The sequence below is a fragment of the Piliocolobus tephrosceles genome, chromosome 1, assembly GCF_002776525.5.
Source record: "Piliocolobus tephrosceles isolate RC106 chromosome 1, ASM277652v3, whole genome shotgun sequence".
Lineage (NCBI taxonomy): Eukaryota > Metazoa > Chordata > Mammalia > Primates > Cercopithecidae > Piliocolobus > Piliocolobus tephrosceles.
The window spans coordinates 86,638,689-86,657,941 of record NC_045434.1 but is presented as its reverse complement, the minus strand read 5'-3'; positions in this window follow the sequence as shown (position 1 = coordinate 86,657,941).

Below are 19,253 nucleotides of genomic sequence, written 5' to 3'. Positions count from 1 at the left end.
TTTTGAACACACTAAGGGCCTGAGGGACAGCCAGCAAGATGGGTCAAGATATCCAGCAAGCACCTGAATAAAAGACAGATTGTTAAGGCAGGTCTAAGATATACTTATGAGTTGAAACCATCAAAGTACACGAGATCACCTGGGAACAGTATCTACAGTAAGGAGAGCAATGTGCCAAGAAGAAAACACTAGAGGATAAGGAACACAGTTTGAATGGTGAGGTAGGGGCAAGAACCAGAGTGTAGCAGGTCAGAAGGAATGGGAGCTAAAGCAGTGGGGATAGTAAATGCAAATTACTCTAGGGAGAGCCAGGAATGAGAAAAAAAGAAAACACTAGATAATAGGCTAGAGAAGAATGTGGAATAAAGGGACAGTTTATTGGCCAAGGGGAAAGAAAGCAGTCAAGTAAGGAGAAAAAGATGAGAAGGATGATGGAATGCTAGAGGATGAACTGATACTATTAATGTATTATTATTATTAGGTAACTTTTATTGAGCATTTACTATATTCCAGGCTCTCTAAGTAGTACTTAGCATTATAATCTTATAGAAATCATTAAAAACCCCGTAAGGTAGGTTTGATTGTCCTATTTTCACAGAGAAAGATGAGGTTTAGAGAAGTTAATCAATTTATAGTAAATGTCAGAATCAAGATTGAACTCAAGCCTGTCTGACTCCAAAATCTGTGCCTTTTTTTTTAATATTATGTTTTCAGCTCTTATTGAGTCTGTTTAGAAAATCTGTGCTTTTAACCACTTCAAAATAAGCTACTCTAAGATCAAAGGTAGGGAGAATGGCCTTAAACCGGAGTACGGGAACCCCATTTTCTGAAATGGGAGGAAAGGAGGTGAGAATGGTTGTGAACACAGATAACCTTTTAGATTATGCAGAATGTATTCATAGTAGGAGATCACACCTTTTGGCTTCACTTTTGTTGAGTAAGTACGAGGAAAGGTTATCTGCTAAGAGTAAGACAGGTGAGTATAGAAAAGGCAGCTTTGGGGAGAGTGACAAAGATTCAGACAAACTTTGAGGGGAATAAAACAAGTAGCTGATTAAGGTCAAGAAAAGGAATAATTCAGTGAGCTGAGGGTTAAACTCATGGTGTTGGCAAACTACACAGCTGTGTGATTTTCTACAGTAGCCTTCAGGCCTCTGTATTAGTGGCAGACAAACTATAGCAATGATCCAAGTGTGGACATATTGAAGGTAAATGAACAAGTGGGTGTAAGAAAGTAAGTTGGATCCAAGCATCTAGATCAAGTAGAAAAGGAAAGGGTCAAACAGATTAGGAGAAAATGTCCAGGATATCCTGTGGCTATTATAAAGAGTTACCAGTGGAGACAGATGTAAATTCAGAGTTTAGAGACCATATTTATATGACTTATGAAGCCACAACTGAAGATAGAGAAGTTGGGCAGTTAGGAATGACAGTAGTATGTATAGTGGAAATGGATGATTAAAAAAAAAAAAATCACCAGGATTGCTGTGAAATGGAACTTTAGATAAGGAAGAGAAAACAAGCAAAAATTTTAAGTTTATATGGTGGGGAGGGGAATGGAAGAAAAGAGAAACAGATATATACCTTTAATATTTTATTGTGGCCTCCTTTCACATTGACAAAGAAAGTGTAAAAAGACTTTCAGAACAAAATTATGTCTTTTGCACCAACACAGATGCACCTAGAGGCCATCATCCTAAACAAATTAATGCAAGAACAGAAAACCAAATACCCCATGTTCTCACTTCTAAGTGGGAGCTAAATATTGGGTACTCACCAACATAAAGATGGCAAAAAACGAAACTGGAGACTACCTGGGGGCAGGGGAGGGGAGAAAGTGGAAGGACTGAGAAACTAATTATTGAGTACTATGCACCTGGTACCTGGGTGACAGAATCATTTGTATCCCAAACCTCAGCTCCCACAATATACCCAGCACAAGTACCAAATCTACAATAAAATAAAAGTTGGAAAAAAAAAAAGACTTTTAAACTACACACATACACAAAAGTAGCTGGAGAATCCATTTACATCCAAGATAAACACAAATTCTGGCAAGATTATAGAGGATCCAAAAAGAATGCAGAAGCAAAATGCAATTTCAAATAGCTTTGCAAATAAAATGGAAGGTGCATAGCTTCTTATTAAAAATGAGACTTAATACTTTCAGAATTGTACAGAGTAAAATCTTGACCTTAGGACTTAAGAGTGTACTCTGGAACTGATAAGTCTTAATGACTGTATAGAGGGCTCAAAACATGAGTTAGATAACAGTTGCTTTTATAAAAGTGACTTCTGGGTTGAAAATTAGCTACTGTTAAAAAAAAAAAAGCAGGATAGTGATTAAAGAATTAACTATAAAAGACACCTTTCTTGGATCATTTATTCACCCTTTTAATTATTTAACAAATATTTATTAGTCCCTAATATGTACCAGGTCCAAAGGATAGAATGGCAAACAAGAGAGCATGAATGCTACTCTCAAGGAGTTTATAATCTACGGAGGAGATAAATGAGTAATTACAAAACAATGTGGTAGCATTGTTACAGGGGAAGTAGGTGAAGGGTACTATGGCAGTATGTATAGGGACATCTAGTCCAGTCTAGGGGAAGCTTCTTGGATGTTCAAGTTGAGATCTGAAGGCTGAAAGGGGAGGGATATGAGGAAAAGGCTCAGAAAAAGAAAACACACTCTGGAAATCTGGAGGCACCACAGCATGGCCAGGTTCGGGAACTAAAAGAAGGTCAGGAAGTCTAAAGAATAAAATGGTGAAAGCCATAGCTGAAGAGAGAAGAGCCAGGGTCCCATCAATAAGGGACCTGATAAGAGCGAGGGTCCCATCCATAGTGGACCTGAAAAGCCACCTAAAGGAGTGTGAACTTCATCCTGTGGCGCGGTGAGCAAGATTCAATACGTGACCTCTGATTTCAGATTTCATTTCAAATAAACCTTTCAGTTAATACAACACAGAAAAAATGAGGGGGGACGGGCGCAGGGGTCTATGGTGGTGTTTCCAAGGTAACCACACCTCTCTAGAGAAGTGTTTTTTATTAAGTAAATATTCACTACAACTCTACTATGTGCCCGCAACTGATCTAGATGCTGGTGAATACAGGAGAGAACAAGAAAGACAGTGTCTTGGACTTCATGGACAGATAACAAACACATGAACACACAAATGAACTATAGTAATAAATGCCAAGAAGAAAATTAAACATGGAAATGAGGAAGAAGGCAGCCGAAATGGAAAGCTACTTTGGCTGCGGGCAGGGTGTCAGGTAAAATCTTCCTAAAGTGACATTTTTACTAATACCGAAATGATGATAAAGTAGCCACATAAATATTTGAACAGAGAACATTCCATGCAAAGGAATCTTTGGTTCTTTCTTCCACATTTGTAAAGAGCAGGTTTAACAATTAATTACTGCATGTGGATGCATGTGTGAAGTAAAAGTCTATGATTACAAGGCATACAAAATTAGAAAGCCACTTCCTTGGTTCAACGTATCAATTATATCCACGCTAAAAATCTTAGAGGCTGCAATGCAAAGCCAATTTTCTATTGACATTCTTATCTTTATTCTAAGTGAAAAAAGAAGGCTAATTAAATATTGTTATTTTTCTTAAATTGGTACTAGGGTTAAAAACAATCCTGAGTTGTCACCAAGGGCACTGGGTAGTCTTAGAAAGGTTTTAAGCAGAAGAGTTACATGCCCAGGTTTTTTTACATTAATACATTTGAATACTATGAAGCCAATAAAAACAATAATTATGAAAACTATAGCAAAGGTGGTAGATTCAAAACATGAAAAAAAAAAGATTGCATTAGAGTGGTAGGATTATGGATGGCTTTTCCTTCTTTCGTAATTTCTTAAATATCGTAAAAGTTTTTGAAGAGAAAAGGACAATGCTCCGCTCTACGGAGACGAGTATTAAGATGAAGCAATACAAAAACTGAATCAAAGAACAAAAATTTAGTTCACTTTAAGCCCCCAAAGGTAACTGTTTCTGTTATTTGCCATTTGAGAGAAAGAACAAGTAAAAATAACCACACACACACAAAATCTTTAAATTATTGGAAAGACGAGGGGAAAAAGGTAAATATGTAATCTGAGCTTCACAAATATTAACAGTTGGCCAACAATTATTTATTGAATGGCTGCACTTGGAAGTGGGGATACAGCTATGAACAAGGCAGGATCTCAAAAAACAAAATCATAAACACATACATAAATGATGCCAGTGCTATGATAAATGCTAGGAAGAAACAATAATTAACAGTGGATTACATGGTAAAAGCAAGAGGTTCACTAGACGAAGCTTCTATTGAGCAGAGACGGTGTCTTACATGTTTGTACGCTCACGGCTTTATATAATGGTCGATAAATGTTTGTTGACTGTACAAACAAATGAAGGTGACCACTGGAGAAATGAGGGTCAGAAAAACATCCGAAAAGTGTGGGTAAGTAAGCAGAGGATAAAGGATGAGGTGTCTGTGCAAAAACGAAATCTTAACTTTTAAGCATAGGTGTAACGTTATATTGATACTTTGCAGCAGCAAATTTCTCCACACCCGGATGCAGGATTTGACATCTAACAACAAAGCCTGCACTGACATGTCCTCAGTATCCAGCCTTGATTGGCACGCCGCACACCCGGTGCCCGGAACCACACAGGCTTCCCTAGCCCAGGGTCAGCGGCGCAGCCTGGAAGCTCCGAGGAGCTCTGAGGACCGCCGCCTTAGCTGGCGGCGCCGGCTCTAAGCGTGGAGGCCGGCGGACCCCTTCCAAAAGTGGACGGAAATTCCAGGGATGGATGCCGGGTGGGGCCGCGGACGGCCGCAGGCCAGCCTCCTGACAACCGGGGCTGAGGGAACCGGAGGCCGCAAATCGCACACCCTCTTCGTGCTCTGGGTCCCGGGGTGAGTGGAGCAGGCAGCGTGCGAGAGGAGCGAGACCCCGGACGAGCCCGCACCGCGGAGGACCTGAGAGGGCGATTCCGGAAAGGGAGGCGGACGGGTGTCGGGGCGGGAGGCGGTGACTCACCTGGGAGGTAATCGTGATGCTGGAGTCGATCAGGAAACTCATGGCGAAGTGTAAGGAGGCTCCTGCCTCCACTTCCCACTCCCCGAGGCCAAGGCACGCTGGGGCCACCGGACTCTCACACAGGCTGCCTTCTCCCTGGTGCCGCAGCCGGGACTACGGCTCTCCAGGCTGAAGCCATCAAGCTGCGCCCGACCCAGCCAATCAGCGGCTACATCCAGAGCCCCGCCTCGGGCTCGGCGTGGGTGGGGCGGACGCTAGGCTCCAGCCTCCGAGGCCCCAGGGGCGGGGCTTATTAGGGGCGATGCTAAAAAGCCGATGCAATGCTAGGTAGCGTTAACGTTTCCGAGGCTGAAGGAGGTAGGACCTGAGAGCTAAGTGGTATTTCTGTTTTGTAATGATCATAGCTAATAAGATAATGATAATTATAGTAAGTCAGGCATTGTGTCGTAAATGTTATAACTTACTTGACTCGGCAAATATGACTGCACAAAGTGAGGGAAGACTGGAAAGTCAGATGAGACATTAACAAATATCACTAACCAAATACATTTCTGTGACAACAACGAAAAGCACACCGTCTGTAGCAATTTAGTGATAATATTGTACTGCATATCAGTCAGGCCACAGGTGGAGTACTGCACTCCGTGTACCACACTTTTAAGAGATTTTACAGGCCGGGCACAGTAGCTCATCCCAGCACTTGGGGGAGCCCGAGGCCGGGGGGGGGGGGGGGGGGGGATCACCTGAGGTCGGAAGTTCGAGACTAACCTGACCAACATGGAGAAACCCCGTCTGTACTAAAAATACAAAATTAGCCGGGAGTGGTGGCGCATGCCTGTAATCCCAGCTACTAGGGAGGCTGAGGCAGGAGAATCGCTTGAGCCCGGGAGGCGGAGGTTGTGGTAAGCCGAGATCGCGCCATTGCACTCCAGCCTGGACAACAAGAGCGAAACTCCGTCTCAAAAAAAAAAGAGATTATACAGAGACATATTGGCGCTCGCTCAAATGTGAGTCACCAGATAAGGACTGGTGGAAGGAGGCGAAGACAGATGACTCAGAACATGACATCTGTCTTCATGTGAAAGAATGGGTAGAACTGATGTGGCGCTGACAGTTATCTGTAGGGCAAAGGACTGGAAGTTAAATGAAGACAGATTTTAATTCAAAACAAGGATCAGTTCTTTAAGTGTCTGAAGAAGGGTTATTTTAGGAAGTAGCTCCTTCTGCCCCCTTTCCACCTGTTGCAGTGGATCAAATATACACTGAATCACTGCCTCATTCATTGAACACTCATTTCATGAAGACTTAATGCATTGCTGTGGGGCTTACTCTGCCGCCGCACCGGGGCCTAGCTAGTCTTTGTAGTCCACATAGTCTCATAGTCCTGCAAACTGGTTCCAGCCCAGGAAATCACCCTGTGTAGGAGTGGCCGCAGTCAAGACCCAGGAAGACAATCCTGAGGGCACCTGACATCCAGCGTCTGAGTTCAGACTACTACAGTTTGAATAAGTGACTTGCAGATTCATTACACACAAGAGAACGTGTCTTCCTTTTGTTGTATTGAACTCTGTCATGCCAAGCAGTCAAAACTGCCTGTTAGATGTCCAATCCCTGATCCAGAATTTCAAGGGGCTGTGGAGGCAGCTCTATTATGGGAGTGTCATAACCAGAGAACTTTGTGTCCTGGCTATATCTGTTAGGGAAGCAGGTAGATTCCCACATAACAGCGCCTAACTGACATTCAAGACTGTATATACTGCAGAGTGCTGAGAGAGACGATCAAGGCAAGCAGTTTACCTTGGTGCCTTACTGGGATGCACAGTGGAGATTGGAGCCTCAGTAACCAGGAATAGCAAAGAAAGGTGTGCAATGCCTGCTGGCCTAAGGCCTATGCAAAGCTTTGGGTGACACCATTCAGAATTCTCTCTACTCTACCACTTGTGTCCAGGTAAAGGACAGGCCTAGGTGATTCAAGGGACTGCTTTACCCCCGATTTTGATTGAGGAATGTCTTTAGAAACCTTCACAATGCATTTAGTATCCAATTGACTCTCCTCTCAAAGCAAGTCTCTACTGCTGATGGTGGACTCTGACACTAAAATGGCTTGTCCTCCCATCTCTACCGCTGGTAATATTCTCCCAATCCACTCTAGCTGCTGCCATCCTCTTAGAATAGTGAGATCTTTTGGTTCTGCCTCCATGGACAGTCAAACCATCTGGGCTCCAAGTCCCCAGTTTGTGCTATTTTTCCAAGGGAGCTTTTTTTTTTTTTTTTTTTTTTTGAGACAGAGTCTCGCTCTGTTGCCCAGGCTGGAGTGCAGGGGCCGGATCTCAGCTCACTGCAAGCTCCGCCTCCCGGGTTTACGCCATTCTCCTGCCTCAGCCTCCCAGTAGCTGGGACTACAGGCGCCCGCCACCTCGCCCAGCTAGTTTTTTGTATTTTTTAGTAGAGACGGCGTTTCACTGTGTTAACCAGGATGGTCTCGATCTCCTGACCTCGTGATCCGCCCATCTCGGCCTCCCAAAGTGCTGGGATTACAGGCTTGAGCCACCGCGCCCGGCCCCAAGGGAGCTTTTCAAAATACGTTATGTTCATAACTAGTAGCCATTGTTTGCCACTCATCCAGAGATCTATAGCCATTCCCATAGATGGGCTATAAAGAGTCGATTGACAAGATATCAGTCTGTGTCCTTTGGATGAGTGTTTGTTCACACCACTTTACCGTCCTTTTTCATAGCAACTGCAGTGTTCATACCTACTGTACTCTCACACTTCCCAGCACCACCTGACAGCTAACTATTTCACCCCCTTCCTCCAAGTTAATGCAAAGGACTGGGCCCAGGGGTTGACACTAATACTAGATCCCTGGGAAACATCCTAGTACCTCTTCTCCAGGCACATACATAGCACCTGCCCATGCCTGTGGCTGGATGATCTCTGTTAGGGATTTTCTTTTGAAACTTTTAACTTATTGTGATATAGTTGCAGATTCAAATGCAGTTGTAAGTCTGGGATCTTTTGAGACATATCACCAATTCCGTGCAATCCTACTCTAGCTGTGTCCCTTCATGGAGAGACATCCTATCTTGTAGTTTTGCCCACTGTGCCAGGTTCACTGAGTCTCTGAACTCCCCTATGTGCCCCACTAAGTCACCAGTGTCAGCTGGACAGGAAACCCCAAGTATTCAGAGGAAAACTGTTTATTTCCCAATGGTCCCATGGACAGTATCTATACTTGATACCTAGAACATGTATAGGTGCAGTTTTCTCTTTTTTATTTTTATTTTTTGAGACAGAGTCTCGCTCTGTTGCCCAGGCTGGAGTGCAGTGGTGCAATCTCAGCTCACTGCAAGCTCCGCCTCCTGGGTTCACGCTATTCTCCTACCTCCACCTCCCGAATAGCTAGGACTACAGGCACCCGCCACCACGCCCGGCTAATTTTTTGTATTTTTAGTAGAGACGGGGTTTCACCGTGTTAGCCAGGATGGTCTCGATCTCCTGACCTCATGATCTGTCCGTCTCGGCCTCCCAAAGTGCTAGGATTACAGGTGTGAGACACTGCCCCCGGCCAGGTGCAGTTTTCTCAAAGTGTGGTTCTCTAACGACTTGGGGAGCTTATTTAAAATGTAGATTCATAAGCCCTAATGTAGACCAGTGGACTTGGGATTTCTGAAAGTGACTCCCAGGAGGAATCAGGAGTCAATTAATTAATAAGTAGAAATTATATACGTTTATCATACACAAAATGATGTCTTGAAATATGTATACATTGTGGAATGGCGAAATCAAGGTAATTAGCATATGTATTACTTCAGATATTTATTTTTGTGGTGAGAATACTTAAAATTTACTCTCTCAGAGATTTTCAAAAATGCAATACTTTGTTTTTTTTTTTTTTTTTTTTTTTGAGACGGAGTCTTGCTCTGTCTGCCAGGCTGGAGTGCAGTGGCCGGATCTCAGCTCACTGCAACCTCCGCCTCGCGGGTTCACGCCATTCTCCCGCCTCAGCCTCCTGAAGTAGCTGGGACCACAGGCGCCCGCCACCTCGCCCGGCTAATTTTTTGTATTTTTAGTAGAGACGGGGTTTCGCCGTGTTAGCCAGGATGGTCTCGATCTCCTGACCTCGTGATCCGCCCGTCTCGGCCTCCCAAAGTGCTGGGATTACAGGCTTGAGCCACCGCGCCCGGCCAGTACTTTGTTATTAACTATAGTCAACATATTGCACAACTTCTCTTGAACTTACTCCTCTTATCTAACTGAAATTTTGTATCCTTTGACCAACATCTCCCCAATCCCACCTGACCTTCCCCTCCAGCCCCTGGTAATCACCACTCTACTCTCTGCTTTTGTGAGTTCAATTTTTTTTTTAAGAAGGAACCTGCATTTTTAACAGCTTCCTGGAAGATTCTTATGCACACTGACTGGGAACTGGCTGTGAGACTCTGCTCCCCATCTCAAAACTTTCCTAGAGTGAGTGAGCGCCTTCACACTAGGAAAATGTCAGCTCCAATTTGCCTAGAGAAAGGGACTGAGGACCAGAGTGGTGCTAGCTTTGCTCTTTGCTTTTTTCCACTCCTGCCCCCCTTTCTCTAGATATGCTCACTCCATAGCCTCAGGAAGCCTAAAGATCTTTTCCAACCACTTGTGCTTTGGCTCAAGAATTTCCCTTCATCTTCCTTGAGCTTTGAACCTCTTGCCTAGTTGGTTCTCACTTTTCCAGACCTTCTTGGAGGTGCATTCCAGTCCTTTCCTCTTATACAATCTCATTTTGAATATATCAACCTTGGTGCTGACCTGGTATGTACCACCCTGTCCGGGGCCTTGATTGGTTCATATGAGTTAGAGTTAACTCTGTATCAAGTGCTTGGTTGTTCTTGAGGCCGTGTTCCTGAGGAATAAAGAAGATTAAATATTGTGTGCTTTTATGCAAGTTACTAACCTCTCTGAACTTCAGTTTCCTGATCTAAAAAATAGAGATAGTAATAGTATCTTATCATAGGTTATTATGAAGATTAAGTAATATACATAAAGCCCTCAGGAAAAGAAGCACTTTATAGTAAGTATGCAATAATTTTTACCCATTATTATTATTATTATGAGTTTACATTCAGTTTTCCTTCATTGTTAATTAGTTTCAATATATATTTATACATGTATATTTAAAAGTTTTGGTTGTCGATTATTCAAATTATACTGAAAAGACTGATGATTGTAGAGCTCCCAAATTTGGAAAGATTCAGAGGCATTATTCGAAATATGTAACACCAACTTTTTCCATTTATTAAAACTAATTTTGGGATTCTCTTAATATAATTATATGCAGAATGAATTTGATCCATATATTTTGTGAACAAAGGGGAAGAATATGTAGAGATTAAATTTAAAATTGAATATATTAGTTGAAGTTCAAAGTAAAGGATGTTCATATTCTTATTGTATGAACTGTTCCAAATCTCATGGATTGAGATTTGCCACCATGACGTTAAGACAGTTGCAAAGGAGTACAACACTGGCATATTTCCAAAGTCTGGGATATTCATTCTTATTCTTGGTTAACGTGATGCATACCCACCCCAATGCACATATACCTTTTGGTTTTCCCAAAAGTGGATCACAAGGAGTGCTATGGAATCCTTGTGATCCAATATTGAAAAAATGGATCCTGTTTGTGTACCCCCAAAATGCATATGTTGAAGCCCTAGTTCCCGATGTGATAGAATTTGGAGGAGGGGCCTTTGGGAGGTGATTAGGTTTAGACGAGGTCATGAGAGTGAAGCCCCATGATGGGATTTATGCCCTTCCAAGGAGATAAAGGAACCAGCACGCTGTCTTTCTAACAGGTGAGTATACCATGAGAAGGCAGCTGTCTGTGAACCAGAACGAGGGCCCTCATCAAGAAGTGACCATGCTGGCACCCTGATCTTGGACTTCTGGCATCTGGAACGGTGAGAAGTAAATGTTTGTTAAATATATACACCTACTATGCACCCACAAAACTTAAGAATAAAAAATTTTAAAAACTTTGTTGTTTAAGCCACCTAATGTACCGTATCTTGTTATAGTAGCTTGAACTAAGATAATGAGCATACTATTTTGTTATATAGTTTTCATTATATTTCATTTTAGAAATATATTATGGGGCTGGGCATGGTGGCTTACACCTGTAGTCCCAGCACTTTGGGAGGCCGAGGTGGGTGGATCACTTTCGGTCAGGAGTTTGAGACCATCCTGGCCAACGTGGTGAAACCCTGTCTCTACTAAAAATACAAAAATTAGCTGGGCATGGTGGCACATGCCTGTAATCCCACCTACTCAGGAAACTGAGGCAGGAGAATTGCTTGAACCTGGAAGGCAGAGGTTGCAGTGAATTGAGATTGTGCCACTGCACTCCAGCCTGGGTGACAGAGCAAGACTTCGTCTCAAAAACAAAAAAGAGAGAGAGAAATACATTGTAGTATTATAGACGAGACATGGTGGCTAAAACTTGAAATCCCAGCACTTTGGGAGGCCGAGGTGAGAGGATCACTTGAGCCCAGGAGTTTGAGACCAACCTGGGTAACATTGGGAGACCCTGTCTCTACCAAAAAAAAAATTAGCCAGGCGATGTGGTGCACACCTTTAATCCCAGCTACTCTGGAGGCTGAAGTGGGAGGATTGCTTGAGCTTAGGAGGTTGAGGCTGTAGTAATCTGTGATTGCACCAGTGCATTCCAGCCTGGGCAACAGAGTGAGACCCTGTCTCAAAAAAATGTATATAATGAATATTTTCTCGTGCCAAAGACTTTATAGCATTTTTATTGACTCAATAACATTCCATCATATGGTTATGTCATGAGTAACTTAACCAATCTACCTTTTGGATTTTTTTTTTTTTTTTTTGGTGGTGTTTACTATAATAAAATAATATGATGACGAAGAAGTTGGCCCGCAACAAACACTTATTCAAACCTCCAATTTTCCCTGGGTAAGGGAAGGTCACTGTGTCTATGTTCCAGCAAATTCTGAGGACACACATCAAGCTCCTGCAAGCTGGGCTGCTGTGGCAGCCGGAGGTGAGCCTGTGAACTTCTGCAGACGAATAGGCCGCTAATGACTAGTGAGAAAATGTTCAGGCCTCCCTCCCAGCAAGTGCTTCCCAGAAAGTCTCAGAGGTTTTCCTTGAGCCCCTCACCTGGAGGGGAGTGAGGGAAGGGGATCAGAAACACCACAGCTCTTTCTTCTAGTCTGACAACTCTCTTCAAAGACTGCTCCTATCGGTTAACCTTTATCTTTCTCTTAAATAACCCAGAGGTGGATTATGAGCTAGGAGTTGCAAGACCATGTGGGGTCTACTATTTTTTAAAGGAATTCTAGATTGTGCTTTGTACCACTTTTTAGAAAGTGTAGACATTGGGCATTTATTGTCCTTGGTTATGTAACCTTACTGAAACTCCAAGACATAGGAAATATTTTGTTTAACATTTCATTACATATCCATTAAATCAGACTTGTAAATTACATTCAGGTCCTCTATATTTTTGTCTTCTATCAATTCGTCAAGGACTGAAGTCTTTTATTGCTACTATTTTTCTGTCCATATCTCCATTTTTTCTGAAAGCTTCGTGCAGTCCAGTGCCTTATTTTTCAGTGCAAAATAATTCATAGTATGTCTTTGTTGCATATTATATTTTATATTAATAAAGATCAATATTTTGGTTTGATTTAATGAGTCTGCTCTCGTATTTTATGTGTTTGGTCTTTAGTTTTTGCTTTTTTTTCTGTTTTTTTCTTCTTTTTTGCTCTATGGACTGTGTAGTCCTTGTTTCTTGTTTTGTTTCCTAGTAATCTGGAAGGCATGCAGTTTGTTTTAAAATAACACATGCAACTTTATATTTTTCTTATTACTAACATAGGGAATAAAATAGCATCTTTGTAAGTTGAGAATACCAGGACACTTATACTTTCTCACATTTCTCCTTCTTTGTTACTCCCTTCACCCCACACAATACCCAAGTTTATGTTGGTGTAATCTGGGATTTTAAACCATACTTTAAAAATATTTTTTTGTTAAGGATGATTTATGATATTTGTATTCTGTTTTGTAACTATACTTAAAATAGTTACATTTAATTCATTTCATGCTTAAATGTCTTCAGTATTCATCATTAGCCTCTTTCATACTTTGCCTTCTTGATTTATTTCTTTTTTTTTTTTTCTGAGACAGCATCTCCCTTTGTTGTTCAGGCTGGAGTGCAGTGGCATAATCACGGCTCACTGTAGTTCCTGGACTCAAGTGATCCTCCCACCTCAGCTTCTCAAGTAGCTGGGACTATAGGCGTGTGCCGCCATGCCTGGCTAATTTTTAAATTTTTGTAGAGATACAGTCTCACAATGTGCTCAGGCTAGTCTCAAACTCCTGGACTCAAATGGTCTTTCCACCTCTGCCTCCCAAAATGTTGGGATTACAGGTATGAGCCACTATGCCCAGCCTTGAATTCTTTTAAAAAATATTTCTCTTGGGCGGGCATGGTGGCTAATGCCTGTAATCCCAGCACTTTGGGAGGCTGAAGTGGGTGGATCACCTGAGGTCGGGAGTTCAAGACCAGCCTGGCCAACATGGTGAAACCCTGTCTCTACTAATCATCCAAAAATTAGCCAGATGTGGTGGCACACGCATCTAATCCCAGCTACTCGTGAGGCTGAGGCACAAGAATCGCTTGAACCCGGGAGGTGGTGGTTGAATGAGCTGAGAGCATGCCATTGCACTCCAACCTGGGTGACAAGAGTGAAACTCCATCTCAAAAATAAATATATATATATATATATAGACTTATGAAATAAATTTTTTCTTTAAAGAAGGATTTGCAGGTATTTTGAGCTTTTGCATAATTGAGAGTGCCTTTCAATTGGCTTCACACATGAATGAAATTTGGCTTGTTGTGGAGTTTTCAGCTTAAGTTTTTCATCCTCAATATTCTGTGGATAATCTCTTCTTTTTTGAAATTTAATGTGTTATGGAGAAGTATGGTGCCAGCCTGATGTTGTTTTTCCTTTGTAAATAACTTGATAAACACTCTGTTCATCCACAGTTGGCACTGGAAGGACTAGTGCCACATTGAGAGGGTTGGCTGAAACTGAGAGCCATGAGTTTTGGTTCCTTATGCTCACTCCAGCTTCCCTTTTCCTTTTAAGCTATTGCTTATCCCCATGACCAACAGCGGCCTCTGAGGGAGAGGAGGAATCTCTCTCCTTTACCCTCCAGATCACATAAACCCTTTTCTTAATCACTATCAAAGCTGAGTCTAAGGTACATCATTTAATAATAAGATGAGGCCGGGCGCAGTGGCTCCTGCCTGTAACCCCGCAGTGGGTGGATCACGAGGTCAGGAGTTCAAGATCAGCCTGGCCAACGTGGTGAAACCCAGTCTCTACTAAAAATACAAAAATTAGTCAGGCATGGTGGCATGTGCCTATAGTCGCAGCTACTCTGGAGGCTGAGGCAGAAGAATTGCTTGAACTCGGGAGGTGGAGGTTGCAGTGAGCCGAGATTGTGCACTGGACTTCAACATGGGTGACAGAGCAAGACTGTCTCAATAATAATAATAATAAGGCTATGCTAAATTACAGTAATCATATCACATAGAATGATAATTATGAAGGTGATGACAGCTAATATTTGTGGAGTGCTTACTACGTGCCAGGTACTGTTTTAAGATCTTGACTTGTATTAACTCATTAACTCCCCAACTTAGTTCCTAGCTTGCCTCCATATGGCAGATGCCATTTTCTCTTCTTTTTTGGAAGCACTAGTGAGCAGATTATGACTTTGGATTGCAGCCTCAAAAGAATGAAGCTCAGAGAAAGGAATTCCCTCTTGTTCCTGTTTAAGGCCCACCTTCCAAATTCTCTTTTCCCGCCTTATAATCTTTCTCTTTTCAGCAGTTGACATTTGAAATATCTATTATCTTCAAGGAAGCCTCACCTCCTGTTGAGAGAGGTATGACCCTACTCTGTGTTCACAAGCAGACAAGAATGTGAAAACAGCTGTTCAACAGTGGTACAAAAACCATTGCAGGGGTTGTGTCATTACATTTCTAAATTATAGAATTATGTCTTTATACTTGCAAATCAAAATTTATCTAGATTTTTTTTTCCTGGTGCATGATGCGTCCCTTCCAATTTGCAATTTCAGGTCTTTTATCAGCTCAAGAAAATTTCTTTCTATTTTATCTTTAGAGCTTATGGTTCACTTGTCCTGACTTTTCTTCAGGAGCATTGATATTCATGTGTTGGATTTTTATTGTCTGTCCTCCTAATAGTAATATAATAATGTCATTCTAATAATATTATTATTAGAAATAATAATATCTATTATTTCTTCTTTGATAATTTTCATCTCTTTGTCCCTTCTTTTGGCATTTGGCCCAATTTCTGATATTGATTCTTTACAAAATTGATTTGGTTTTATGTATTGCTAATTCTGCTCTTTATTCTTAAATTCTGCTGTGGCATTGTTTGCTACTCTGCCAGCTCCTTTTACAATTCAGTCTAGTACCTTATTATCTTGTGTTTCATGTATTGTTTTATAGAGTCCATGTTTTCTTTAACCTTTTTTTTGAGAATACAAAACAGATTTTAAATAAATATTTTTTTAAGTAAAGATTTTTTGAAATTATGCCATTCTTTTACTGTTGGTGTTTATTGTTTTCTTCTCATGTCTCTGAAACCTTCCACAGATTCCAGGTTATTCTCTGTCTAGTTGTTGTCATTTTCCCTATGACTTATCTATAAAACTGAGAATCTCATCCATTCCAGAATAGGTATAGGACGTGACTAGACACAGTAAAGTTAAGTCAACAGAATTAATAAAAATGTAAAGAAGAATCCTCTTTGACTATTGGATAAGTAAATTTCTAAAAAATTTTTAAAGGAAGACAAGCAATCTGTAATTCAAGAAAAATATAGAGTTGTCCTGGAATTTAGTGCCATAGGCTGATACAATTATGAAAAAAAATGGAGAAAGTTGACCTTCTGATCTGAGAGATCTTAAAGAGATGAACAATTGTTGTAATATCATAATGACATTCCCTGTCATAGTGTCTGCCTCATAGATATTACTGAGTTTTTTTAATGTTAAGTTATATTGCGTTGGCTCAGGTCTCTTGTGTTTATCTAATTTCATCATTTTCTGTTGGTTACATGGATCTAACTCAATTTTGGAGGTACCTCATTGTTTCTTCCATCTACAGATCTAGCTAGTTTAAAGATGAAAACTGCAGCAGATGAAAAAGAAAAATACAACTGGAAAATTTGGATGAATTAGAAATGCTAAACAGTTTTCAGGAAAGCTGAGTGTCAGAGAAAAACAGATGCTGGAGGAAAAGAAAGAAAAGAGGACACAGAAACTGTCCTGGTCAAAGGGGTCATGACCACACATTATCCTCGGATGAGGGCTTCCTTTATGGTGACAATTGAACAGAAGCATTTAGAGCAGATTACAACGCATATTATACGTACAATGAAATCATTGAAACAGAAAAAAGAGCCAAAATTGATGTCTTTGCCTTAAATCTTGCTTCTTTCTAGTTTATTCTCTCCATAGTGGTTGGGGCAGTCTGAGAGAAAATGACCAACAGAATACAGTGGAATCGATGGTACACGACTTCCAAGTTTAGGTCATAAAAGACATTGAAGTTTCTGCTTTGGTCTCTTGAATCAGTTTCTCTGGGGGAAACCAGCTACTGGGTCATAAGGACACTCAAGCAGCCCCATGGAGGGGCCCAAGTGGAGAGAAACTAACTTGCCAGCATTAACTTGGTAGTCATGCAGCCATGTGAATGAGTGGATCCTACCATCCCAGTCAAACCTCTGATAACTGAAGGTCCCACCTATACTTGACTGCAATTTTCTGAGAGACCCCACCCAAGCTGCTCTAGGATTCTTGACCTACAGAAACTGTGAGGAATAAGATATGCTTGTTGTTTTAACCCACTAAGTTTTGGAGTGATTTGGTACACAGCAATATACAACAAATACACAAGTCATCATAGGTAATATTTTTATTAAATATTTGCATAGTACAAACCTGGGTCTCCATCTTTGTAGGCTTTGATTTTTGTTTTTTATCACTTGCTGACTGTTAAGCCACATATTTCAGGTTTTGTTACAATCACACCTAACCGCAATGTACCAATTTCTGTAAATAGATAATGCTAGATACTATAACTGATAAATCTTGACATCTGAGTGGATTAATACAATAAAAGTTTATTTTTCATCTCATGTAAGGTCTAAAAGTCCAATTAATGGGAATTGGCAGAGTGGGAAGCCCTCTGATCCACAACTGTTCAAAAACTGACACCTTCATAACATGGCTTCCAAGGTTGCTCTGGGTGACAGCATCTTTAACATACGGATACTGTCTTTAATATGTGGCTTCTGGGGTTGCTCTAGGTGACAACATCCAGTAATTCATATGAAAAATACCTTTTTCTTCCTTTATTTATGACAAAAAAAGTTTGCTTTCTTTCAAGCCTGGAACTCCTGGGACTTTCAGGGAATCTCTTCCTCAGATATATGCCTGTGTGGTGTCAGCTTGCTCTATTGCTGGAGAGTGCTTGGCTGATTATCTGCTTCCTGTCCTGGGAGATGTCTCAGTAGTCATTCATGAATTCAGCAAACATACAATGTTCCAGGCACTGTGCTAAGTACTGAATATGCAGTGATATAGGATAAAATCTCTGTCCTGAAGTTGCTTGCAGTCAGATGGGAGAAAAGCAAGTAAATACAACAATTTGGTAAGTGCTATGACAGAAGGGCACAAAAGTACTGAGGGACCACAGAGGTGGGGGCAACTGACTTTTCTTGGGAAGTTTGTAAAATTTCATAAAGAGAAAGACAACTGAGCTGACACTCATAGAATGAGAAGAAGCTGATCGTAGGAAAAAGGCAGGACAGAGCATAGAGTCCTGAAACAACATGACATTCATCATGATCTGCCAGAACTGTCCATACTGGGGAGAGGCCAATGGTTCTGTAAGGCTGGGGCACAGGTATGTGTAGACGAATGTGGGAGGTAAGGCTAGAAAGGTGGTGTACTAGTTGGGTTGTGCTGGCAAGCAACGGAGATGATTTTGGCTGTGTTAAATTAGAAAAATAAAAAGGAACTCTGAGGTAGCTTAGCAAATTGAAGGAAGGCTGAAGAACCATGATCTGAAAAATGTGGAGCCAAACATCTCCTGGAAATCTAGGTAAGCAGAAAGTAACTGTGAATTTTTCTTCAGGAGCTTCTGCCAAGATAAATTAATTCCAACCGATTTTCAGTTTCTTTATTACTCTTATTCAAGATTCACATTCCAGGGAGAGAGTGTCTGACTGGCCCATTTGAGTAAAAAAACCTGACCCTTTACCAGGGGATGTTGGGTTAACATGACTAAGGGTTCACTAAGACTACATCTAATTGAGGAAGGATGTTTCCCATAGGTGAAATGGAGATTATAAAAGAAGGGAGAATAGATTCTGGTCAGTTAAAAACAGACATAGTCTCTAGGTGGGTTGGAGTCAGTGACAAAGGGCTTTGTAAGTAATGTTTAAAAAAATCTAGAATTTGTTGGGTAAGCAATGAAGAGCTATTGAAGGAATTTGAGCAGAGAAGTGACATGATAAATCCCAGACAGAAGCTTTTGGCTGATTTTATTTTGTTATCAGTTTATTTTTACCTGTAATGAACAAATTTAGCTCTTTCCGTAGTTCTCATTGACATGGAAGAGAACAAGTATCATTCTATTGTACCTTTCCATAGTCCAAACAAATATATCTTTTATTTTTTCCTGAGATTTGTATAGTGAAAGAGAGGGGAAAAAATGGACCTAATCTCAATTGATCAAGAAAGTTTTCATGCTCTTTCTGAATCGGATTCTCTTCCATCCCACCCAGTGGTGTGTTGGAGCTGGTTTGTACTGGCTGACAAGAGTCATTTGCTAAATTTTCAGGAATTCTGTGAGTCATTTGTTAAGAACAGTCATTATTAACAGTTAAGTTATATAAATTTAAACAAAAATGATATGAAACACAAACATAATAAATATTCAAAGCTGATCGCTTCCTAATTAGTTTACTATCATCTATGTTCTTGAGGTTATTTATACCTACTGAATGGTATACATCCATCGTATGGTGGAAAACTTTATTATGTTATGCTACTGCACGTAGCTCTGCGTTCAGTGACAT